A 10,644-nucleotide genomic window follows, 5' to 3' on the forward strand; every position below is an offset into this window, starting at 1 on the left:
TTTCTGGTGTGGCATTGGTAGCCTATTGAGGAAATATAACTTGTAGAGAAAATTAAGCATTCTCTATGACTGAGCAATGGGGATCTCACTGTTTTAATATAGTATATGTGATACAGATCAGCTACTTGTTTATTAGAATCGTTATATGTTGCTCTATTTTAAAAATTCCATGCTAGTCTAATTAAACAAATCTACATTCTTGGCGACAAATATATAAATTCAAGACTCCCTGACAATGGACATGCTGAACTGAGTCCAGTTACTCTAATAGGTATCAGTAATTATCTCAAATAAAGTGTATTGAATTTTTAAAATATACATCTCTAAAAAGAATAGGATAAGTTATGGTATCTAAAAATGAATGATGGGAGCTTATACCCCCCCCCCCAAGATAGAGAAAATAGTATTTGTAGAAATATATCATGCCTACAAATGGCCCAGTGGGTTGAGCGCAGCGCTGTGAAGCTGTCTGCAGCCTCTGCAGCGCCAGTTTAATTCCCGGCTGGCCAGGGAGATACCCACATGGAGGGACAGACCACTCCTGTCACGCCCACTGCTACCCTCAGCAGTGTACTTCCGTCCATTTGCCTGTTCGGCTCCCCGCTCTGTCTCTGCTAAATCCTCCCACCCTTCCACGCCTCTAGTCTGTACCCCAGTTCTTGGATAAAAATAAATAAATCTTTAAAAAAAAAAGAAATATATCATGGCCACATTTTATTTCTCTTTTTAGTACAAAATCCATTCTCTTGTCTGTAGATGAAATATTCAGTAGAAAATTTAGCTCAGTTTTTGAAAGAAAAGTATTTCAACATTTCAACTGTATAAATAGTATGGACTTGTAATAAGCTTATTTATTGTACTGTGCTCTTACTTTTATATTAGCACCAAGCTTTATAAGTGGTAGGCCTATACTGACACCTAGAGGAAATCAGTTTTCAGCAGCACTTATTTCTGGAAGTTTCATGGTCCCTGGTAGGTGACTGGGGCTTATTTACAGTGCTCTATTTTCTCCCTTGAATTTTGTTCCTATAGGAACATCTTATTGCAAAAATATAGTATAATGCATAGAAAAGAGAAGAAAATTTAAAAAACTTTATCCATTGATGAAATTAGAATTCATACCCAGAGCACACTGTACAGTAACGTGTTGCTGTGAATGCCACAGTTGATTTGTGAAGTTAGTATTTTAAAGGTAATTTAAAGCATTTTGAATAAAATGTATTTTTAAAAAAAAATGTACTATTCAGAAATTTGGAAATGTAAATTTCTATTGGAACAAAATGACCATAATTATACACTTCTATCAGTTTAGGATGCATTGTTCTGCCTACACATACTTTAAGAATTTATGTATTTTAAATCTAAGTTGTGGAATCAGTTGAGGAAATTCATTTCCCCTTAATTTGGAAAACTCGATAGGCATAGTCTGACTCTATCTTAAATCTATGTTCTTTTAAAGTTTAAACAAAAACATCACAGTCAGTGAAAGAACAGGGCACATTAAACGTATGAAGAGTTTCAGACATAGCATGGAAAAGGCCCATAAATACATCTTAAATATGGGAAAGATCTATTTTGAGTTTGCCTCACAAAGCTGTGAAAGCACAAAAGAGGCAGACGGTGCAGCCACAAATGAAGCTTCTGAAAGGAAATGTTGCCAGACCCAGGAGCTCCCACAGCTATTTGCATAAGTGCTAGCAAAGTTCCTCAGCCGATCTGGTCCTGCACCCCAGACGCAGAAAAGCAGATGAGGCAGCAGATGACCGTTTACACTGCCAGGGTGTGAGAACCAGCGAACATCCCCCACATTACTCACTAAGTAATGAGGAGGGGCCTCAGCTATGTTCCACAATTCAGATGGGCCTGCCAGTTGGCCCCTGGGCTTCATTCTGTGTGATCCATACACAGCAGAGACACTCAGGGGGCAATGCAAATGAACCAGCAGACAGCACTGTGGTCCCAGCAGCAGCAGGCAAGGTACTGCCTATGCAACAGGGCGTGATGACAGATAATTAGCTGTGACATGCCCCTTGATGACAGTGGGATGAGAGCGTTCAGTTGGAAACCAGTGTGCAACATGGCGTCATGAACCATGAGATTTCACTTTGCAGCATAAATCCTTTTTGCCAGACCATTTTTACGAAAGTAGTTGGAAAGAGTTAAGTTTTTATGATTCTGGGAACGAAAGTTAAAATGCATTAAGCACTTACTAGCTTTAAGGCATTGGGCGATAGACTTGCCATACATTGTCATTTTTAATGTTTAAAAAATTCCAATTTTGAAAGAACTGCCCTTATTCTATAGATAGAAATACTTGAGATTAAAAAAGTAATGCAACATACACGATAACACATTGATAATTCTCAGAGGATAAATGAAGCTCATCTAGGGCTGTTGGATACAAAGTTGGTTCTGTGATGTTACTATCCAAACTGCATTGACTTTTCTTAAGGGGATTTAATAGGCCTCCTTTTTTTTTTTTTTTTTTTTAAGTTTCCTACTATTGACTCTAGAGTTAAATCAGTTTTACTTAAGTTTTTGATATTGTAATGTCACATAAGTTTTATTTCTTTAAAGTGTTGCATTGGTTATTTTTCATAGGAAAGAATGAAGGTCTTTATTGGACTAAATGGAACAACTTTAACAAGAACTATGTATTTAAAAATCTTATATCCATGTTAAGTTTCCTTAATTTGTCAGTTATATTGTAGTTACTTAAGAGAATATCATTCTTCCTAGGAGACACATTGAAATAGAGACAAAGGACCATATCTGTTACTTATTTTCATATCTGTCACTTATTTTCAGTTGTATTCAGGAAAAATATTAGTAAAATGTACATAGGCATATATGAAAATAAAGTGATAAAGCAAATATGAAAGATATTGACAATTGATAAATTTTGGTGCAATGAATAGGGGAACTCGTGTTCTTACAAATAGTCCATAAAGTGAATTTTTTTTTAAGTAAGTTGAAAATGAAATGTTACTTTTTCAGCTTGCAGCTTTTAGGTCAATTTTGTTTAAAGTTTCAGATTAATTTACAAAGTTAGCCATGATGTTCATTATTTGCTGTCCCAGTGGCTGATGGAAGTGATTCCCTGGCTGACTAGCCCTTTAACCCTTGTCACAAATTATCAGTGTCTTTGGTACTGGCGTAATCATCTATTGTATATGAAACCATTTGGGTGATATGCCACTCACTCTTCATTTTGTGGCCTGGAAGGGCCTGATGGTAAATGATCAAGATGAAGGAAGAGGGCCTCCCCTGGTGGCGCAAGCGTTTGAGCGCTGCGCTATTAAGCTGCCCGCAACCTCTGCAGTGCTGGTTCGATCTCCAGCTGCCAGCGAGGGTCCCACATGGCGCTGCAGACCTCTCCTGCTGTGCCCGCTGCTCCCCTCAGCAGTGTATTTCGTCAGTCTGCCTCTTCTGTTCCCCACTCTGGCTCTGGTGAATTCTCTCACCCTCCTGTGCTTCTGACTGTACCCAGTGCTTGTATAAATAAATAAATAAATCTTTAAAAAAAAGTAAAGAGGATATATTTTTGTACTATTATCTGGCCGGGAGTTTTAGAGGGATAGATATTATAATCTTATAAGCCATTTTTGCACTAAAATGGATGCACATCTTTTGCTTTCAAAGATCACATGAACTTTTTTTAAACCAGAAGAGGAATAGCAATTATATTCATTGTTTATTACAACGCAAAGTGTTCGATGTTCATAATCCACAATTTGAAATATGTTCACAGCTGCCATCTTGTGGTATATCCTGTTCAGTTTTTAATAGCTCTTGATATAAGCCCAGCTAAATCTGAAGAATAGAAGGAAACAGCATTGCATAAACACATTTTAGAACATGTCAAAACACTATTTTGAAGCCTAGGTTAACAAAAAAAGAAAAAAATAAGAGAAGTTATATTTGTGAATAATTTATGTCATTGAAGTCATTCAACCTTGGTCTTACTGATTTTTTAAAAGATTTATTTTTATTTATTTATGCATACAAGAACTGGGTGTAGGCCAGGGGTGCGGGGTGGGGGGGTGAGAAGATTCACCAGAGACAGAGTGGGGAGCAGAACAGGTGGATTTACTGAAATATACTGCTGAGGGGAGCAGCAATGAAACAACAGAGGTCTGCTGCACCATGTGGTTTAGCTTTCTGGCCAGGGATGGGCAGCAGTGGCTGATGATAGCCCTGAGACTTTTACCCCTGTGCCATCAGGGAAGCCCATTGGCCTAACTGATTTTGGTAGAATTTTGTTGAATATAGCATTTTTCATTTTCTTATTATAGAAACTATAAATCATTAGATTTTCTTATTTAGATGTTGAATTAGAAAATGGGAACAGTGAAATTTTAGTAGTGATATATCCAGACCATAGGAATTATTATCAAAATATTTTTCTTGATTATAGAGCATGTTTTGGTAGCAATAACAATATTTGCATTCCCAAAATATCGTCTGTTGTATAATATGTTTTAATTAATTCTGATTTTTTAGTTCCCCCCTACTCTGAGGTTATAATTTCTGTCCTTCATTTGCATTAACTATGCCATCATTCTTCCTCTTTTGAAAATATAATTATGGTTTTTAATAACTGTTTAGTCATAATTTTGTATATGCAAGACATTCTACTAGGGATAAGGAGAGAGGACAACACAAAATTTAACTTTGTATTCAAGAAACTTTAAAAATGTATTAGCAAAATACATTTAAAATTAATGTTTCTTATATTCAAATTAATAGTCAAGTGATTTTCTCTTAGAACACTCACTATGTTACATTATTCAATTATTACATGTTTCCATTTTTTTAAGATTTATTTATTTATTTATACAAGAACTAGGGTACAGGTCAGAAGAGGGGAAGGGTGAGAGAATTCACCAGAGCTAGAGAAGAGAGGAGGACAGGTAAATGGACCTAAGACACTGCTGAGGGGCCCAGCGAGCGAGGAAGGAGAGGTCTGCTGCGCCATGTGGGGTTCTCCCTGGCCGGTGGAGAATTGAACCGGTGCTGGGAAGCTCTGGACAGCTTTGCAGCACGGCACTTAACCACTGCACCACCGGGGAGGCCCCATGTTTACAATTTTTTTGAGGCTTAAGTTATTTTTGGAAAACTTTCTCAGAGATGGCTAACCCTTCTTCAGTGTTTTAATTCTAGAGTCTTGGTGAATAGCATTTCTCTAGGAATACACACACACACACACACACACACACACACACACATATATATGAATGATGGCATACATATATATATATATATATATATATATATAAAACTCCCCATACATCATATTTCCCTTTTCTAATACTTGTGCTGTGTTTTATTTATGTTTCAGCTCCGCATATACTTTCAAGTTGTAAAGGATGTCTACTCTTTCCTCCCCAAGGTAAACATTCACTGTTTGCTGCATTAAGTACTGATGAACAATGTTGGCTAATGTAGTCATGATCTTTATACTCACAGGATCGTCTGTGCCTTTGTGTTCTTTGCATCTTTGTCTCATCTCATAATCTCTTCATTATCCTAGATGCCCTCTTGCCAAAAGAACATGTGCTAGAGGCATATAAAGGTGAATGTGTTAACTGGGAATTGATGAAGGTCTTTCTGGGCTTTGCAGTTACAGCTGCAAAAAACAACTCCTGGAACACTAAAAGCGATCAATGCTTGAGAGGTTGCTTCCTTTGGAAACTGATAGGTTTGGATTCTAGTCTTAGTTATCTTTGTATTAGTCATGTTGCCTTGTACACATCAGTTCACCTCCATGGACTGTGGTTTCCTTATCTGGGTAATGATGGAGCCAGACTAGAGAGTTTTAAGCTTCCTTAGAGCTGTATAAGAAAGTTCTAATAAATGAAAAATTGGTAAATATACAATGTTGGAAGATAAAAAGAGTTTGGTTCAGCTAAATTCCTATTTCATTAAAATTCCATCTAACTTGTATTACCCACAGTTACACATTAAGAATCAACTAACCAAAGAGAACATGATTATGATTTTTAGTATAATATCTTAATACTATTGTAAACTTGATCTTAAAAATCCTCTGGGGACAAAGTTTCCTTTAAGAACATTGACTTACAAGGAGGGGGATTGGACTACTCTGTTGATATCTTAGCTGCAAATGAGTAGGGACAATTGTTGCCAAGAAGAGGTCGGGGGCTTATGTGAATGTCCCTCACTAGTGTGGGTGTCTAGCATCCACCTAATGATGGAGCCATGAGTTCATAACCAATTTAGATAGAAGAAAAGGCGTAGGAAAGGCAAATTTGTTCTTTTCACTAGAGTGGGGCATCTGTCTTCTGCCTTAGACATTGGTGCTTCTGGTTCTTGCATCTTCTTACTCAGACTGAGACTGTGCAGTCAGCTCCCCGGTTCTCAGATTTTCATACTGGATTGAGTTACATAACTGGTTCTCCCCCTGCTTTCCTACATTGGTTCTGTTTCTCTGGAGATCCCTGACCAGTATAGAGTAAAGATACAGGAAACTCACTGTTGATTCCTGTATTGGAGATTCTATCGAGGGAGTTAGGAAACTCATATTTGGAAATGATTGTGATCATTGTGACTATCAAGAGGCTTTGAAACATATTGTCAACACCAATAATGATATCCATGATTGCTAGATAGTTTGTTTTGTCTCTTGCCTTTTAAATTCAGCTACAAGACTTTCAGATTTCTGAAAATTATATAAGTTTTTTAAAAATTTTTTTAAAAGATTAATTTATTTATATAAGCACTGGGTACAGTCAGAAGCACGGGAGGGTGAGAGGATTCCCCAGAGCGGGGAGCAGAATAGGCAGAAGGACAAAAGTACACTGCTGAGGGGAGCAGTGGGTGGTTGGAGAGGTCTGCGCGCCATGTGGAACCCTCACCAGGGACTGGGGATCGACTGAGCCACCAGGAGAGGCCCAATTTTATGAGGTTTAATTGGACCTACTCTACATGAGTTCTTTCAGGAGAAATCATGCCATCTTCAAATATTACTATCCTAGTTATCATCACTCTATTTGGCTTGGTGTAGTTGCTGTCCTAGATTTTTCTCTTTGCTCCTTGACACTCTGTAATAGTTCCCAGTTTTACGTGGAAAAGACATCCATACATCTTACCCTGGTTTATAGCACAGTACTAGAACTCGGTATTCCTCCAGAGTAGTTTCATGTGACTCTTCTACTTGCTGACCACATTCCAGTCACATTTCTGTTCCATTTATTTCAGAAGTTAAAACTCATTTCCAAATCACTTATCCTGCTTGTTTTTCTCTTTGTCTAGTTAAGTTCTGTTTAGTTACCCTTTTTAACAGTTTTCTCATCCTCTAGGTTTCAGCTTAATTGTTACTCTTTCAGCTAATCTCTAATCACCTGTCTGTACACCCACCAGTATTTTTTTAAAGAAAAGTACGTGTTGTATTTCTTTCATACTATTGTAATTAATATCTTGATCACTTGCTTTTTATTTGTTGTGGCAATACTCTAAGTAGCCACGATCCCAAATTCATTCTGTCTTATACTGTAATATTCTGATTTTATGCAAGATAGTAAACAACCAACCAAACAATCACCACATAAAAAAAAAAACCTACAATTTTCTATACTCTGTAGCAATGTGGTAAAGTTTTAATGAGGTATAGACTGAATTATTGTGAGAATATTCCTTTACAAATAAAAGGAAAAGATCTGTGTGGAAGGGATATAAAATCTAGAGATGTAACTGCCATTCTGCAGCCCTGACAATATAAATAAAAATGAGTCCTTAAGGCATCATTGCACTGCCTTACCTATCTGGGTTCTTTGCCCTTTGCACTTTCTATTGGGTGAGAAAATAATGTTTTCTTATAGAGTACACTGTTTATTTGTCATTCTTTCCCATTAGATGCTGAGCTCTGTGAGGCCAGGAGCTCTATGAATATGAAACTTGATCATTCTTATGGACTAAGATTAGGTTTTCTCAACCCCAACATTATTGATATTTTGGTCTAGATAATTTGAGGTTGGGGGGTCTTTGTACATTGTAGGCTGTTTAGCTGTTCCACTGACTTCTACCCACTTGAGGGTAATAGTAACTCCCAACCCTTAATGTCTTCTGGAGATATAGTTACCCTCAAACTGAGAACCACTGCCTTAGATTATGGATTCTGTCCTCAGGATATAGTAACTAATAGATATTGACTGTATTAACAAAAGTATGAATAATTGGATGTGAGGATTGAGAGAGATGACAGAATTCCAGGGTGTCTGACTTAAAAGACAAAGAGGCATGTTTTAATTTGTCAATGTTCCTCTTAAGTGTTCAAATGAACACTCCAGTTGTGATTTGAACAGCACAGATTTCTGTTTTCTTATTAGTGAATCATGATACATTAGCATCCATATAGTGTTTTCTACCTTTTCCAGTAGTTTAGCATTTCCCCACTGAGTTACATTGCACTATTGACATATTTAACTTGATCTCCACTAAAATATCCCGATTATTTTATAATAATTCTGCTAGCTCTTTTGTTGCTCTGTCCTTCCATTTTAAAGTTGTGCCAGATTTAACATTTTTCCTGGTATCAAATTTATGATACCATACTCTGTTCTTGATTTCTTAATATATATTTTCTATTTTTTTTAAAGTTTTATTTATTTATTTACACAAGCACAGTCAGAAGTGCGGGAGGGTGAGAGAATTCACCAGAGCCAGAGCCGGGAGCAGAGCAGGCAGAAGGACCGAAGTACACTGCTGAGGGGAGCAGCCGGTGGCAGGAGAGGTCTGCGCGCCATGTGGGACCCTCCTCCGGTGGCCGGGTAGCAGCCGGGGATCAAACCGGCGCTGCAGAGGCTTTGGGCAGCTTCGCAACCCAGCGCTCAACCGCTGCACCACTGGGGAGACCCAATTTCTTAATATATTTTAAAGTTTTTTGGTGTTTTCCATTTTATATTATCTTTCTGTGTCTAGTGAAATCTTCTATTGGTTGGTTGATAAACTTTTGAGTAGAAAATAACAAAGAGGGCCTCCCTGGTGGTGCAGCGGTTGAGCGCTGGGTTGCAAAGCTGCCTGCAGCCTGCAGCGCCGGTTCGATCCCCGGCCACCGGGTGCGGGTCCCACATGGTGCGCAGACCTCTTCTGCCACGCCCGCTGCTCCCCTCAGCAGTGTACTTCATCAGTCTACCTGCTCTGCTCTCCGCTCTCAGTCTGGTGAACTCTCTCACCCTCCCGCGCTTCTGATTGTACCCAGTGCTTATATAAATAAATAAATAAGTCTTAGAAAAAATAAAGAAAATGACAAAGACCAAAATATACAACTTCATGGACTGAGCTCATAAGCAAACCTTAGCACAGTTATTTTAATAGTTCAATTCTATTTGAATAGCCCTGCATCTAATTTTATTTTTTATTTTTATTAAATATTTATGTATTTATTTATACAAGCACTGGGTACAGTCAGAAGCGCAGGAGGGTGAGAGAATTCACCAAAGCCAGAGCGGGGAGCAGAACAGGCAGACTGACGAAATACACTGCTGAGGGGAGCAGTGGGCGCTGCAGGAGAGGTCTGTGCACCATATGGGACCCTCACCAGTGGCTGGGGATCGAACCAGCACTGCAAAGGCTGTGGGCAGCTTCGCAGCCCATTGCTCAACCACTGTGCCACCAGGGGAGGTCCACCTGCATCTAATTTTAAACATTACATGGAGTTATAATTGAACATTCTATCTGAAATCTGCTTCTGGGAATGAAGACAGGAAAAACTTCAGAAAGTCACAAAAGTAATAAGTTTTCATTACTGAACATATAAGAAGGAACAGTCAGGCATTTTCACTCACTATAAAACTTAGTTCAATTTGTGGCACTGGCAGATAGTGGACACTTATGCAACAGAAACAAATGGGTTTCAAGTTTTGTGGAATGTGCTTTCCAGCGAATGCAAAATAACTTCATTTACTGTGTTCATAGAGAACTGTAGGATTGAGGACAGTGAAAAATATCCAGGATACCAAGTGAGTATTATTTGCAATGAAAAATATAGCATACAATATGGAAAGTCATGATTATTTAATCAAGGTAACTCATAAGATCTTGCAGAGCTGAACAATAAATAAAAGTCCTTGAATGCAGTGAAAATAAAGCAACACATTTAATGAGCAATGACCAATAATAGGTTTATAACATAGTGGGTGTAACTTTCTCTTATGTATTCTTACGTTTTGAAACTGACCTTCCTTCTCTTTCTCATACACTATTCTATTAGTAACCAGCTTTTCATCCTCTCTATCCCAACCATTCCAAATAATGCTAAATCAACACTATTTACAATCATTGCCATCACCATTATCTTTATAAAACAGCTTATTTGTGACTCTCTTCTACATGCTCTCATCAATAGAATGAACTCCACATTTCTTGGGGTTGCATATAGGACACTCTGATTTTATTCCTGATTTAACTTTCTGATCTCCTCCATGAAAACTACGTTCTATCCATGTTACCCTACTCCATAGTTTTGAATGTTTCATGCTTATTCAAACTTGTGTATCTTTGCTCATACTCTTACGTGTGTAGCTGTGTTGGCATTCTCTATGGCCCAAGTTACATATGACATTCTTAATTTTATATTTCTCCCCACGCCAAATCCACAGCATCTTAAACTATGTCCAAAGTTGA

This window comes from Talpa europaea, assembly GCF_964194135.1.
Source record: "Talpa europaea genome assembly, chromosome: 7".
Classification (NCBI taxonomy): Eukaryota; Metazoa; Chordata; class Mammalia; order Eulipotyphla; family Talpidae; genus Talpa; species Talpa europaea.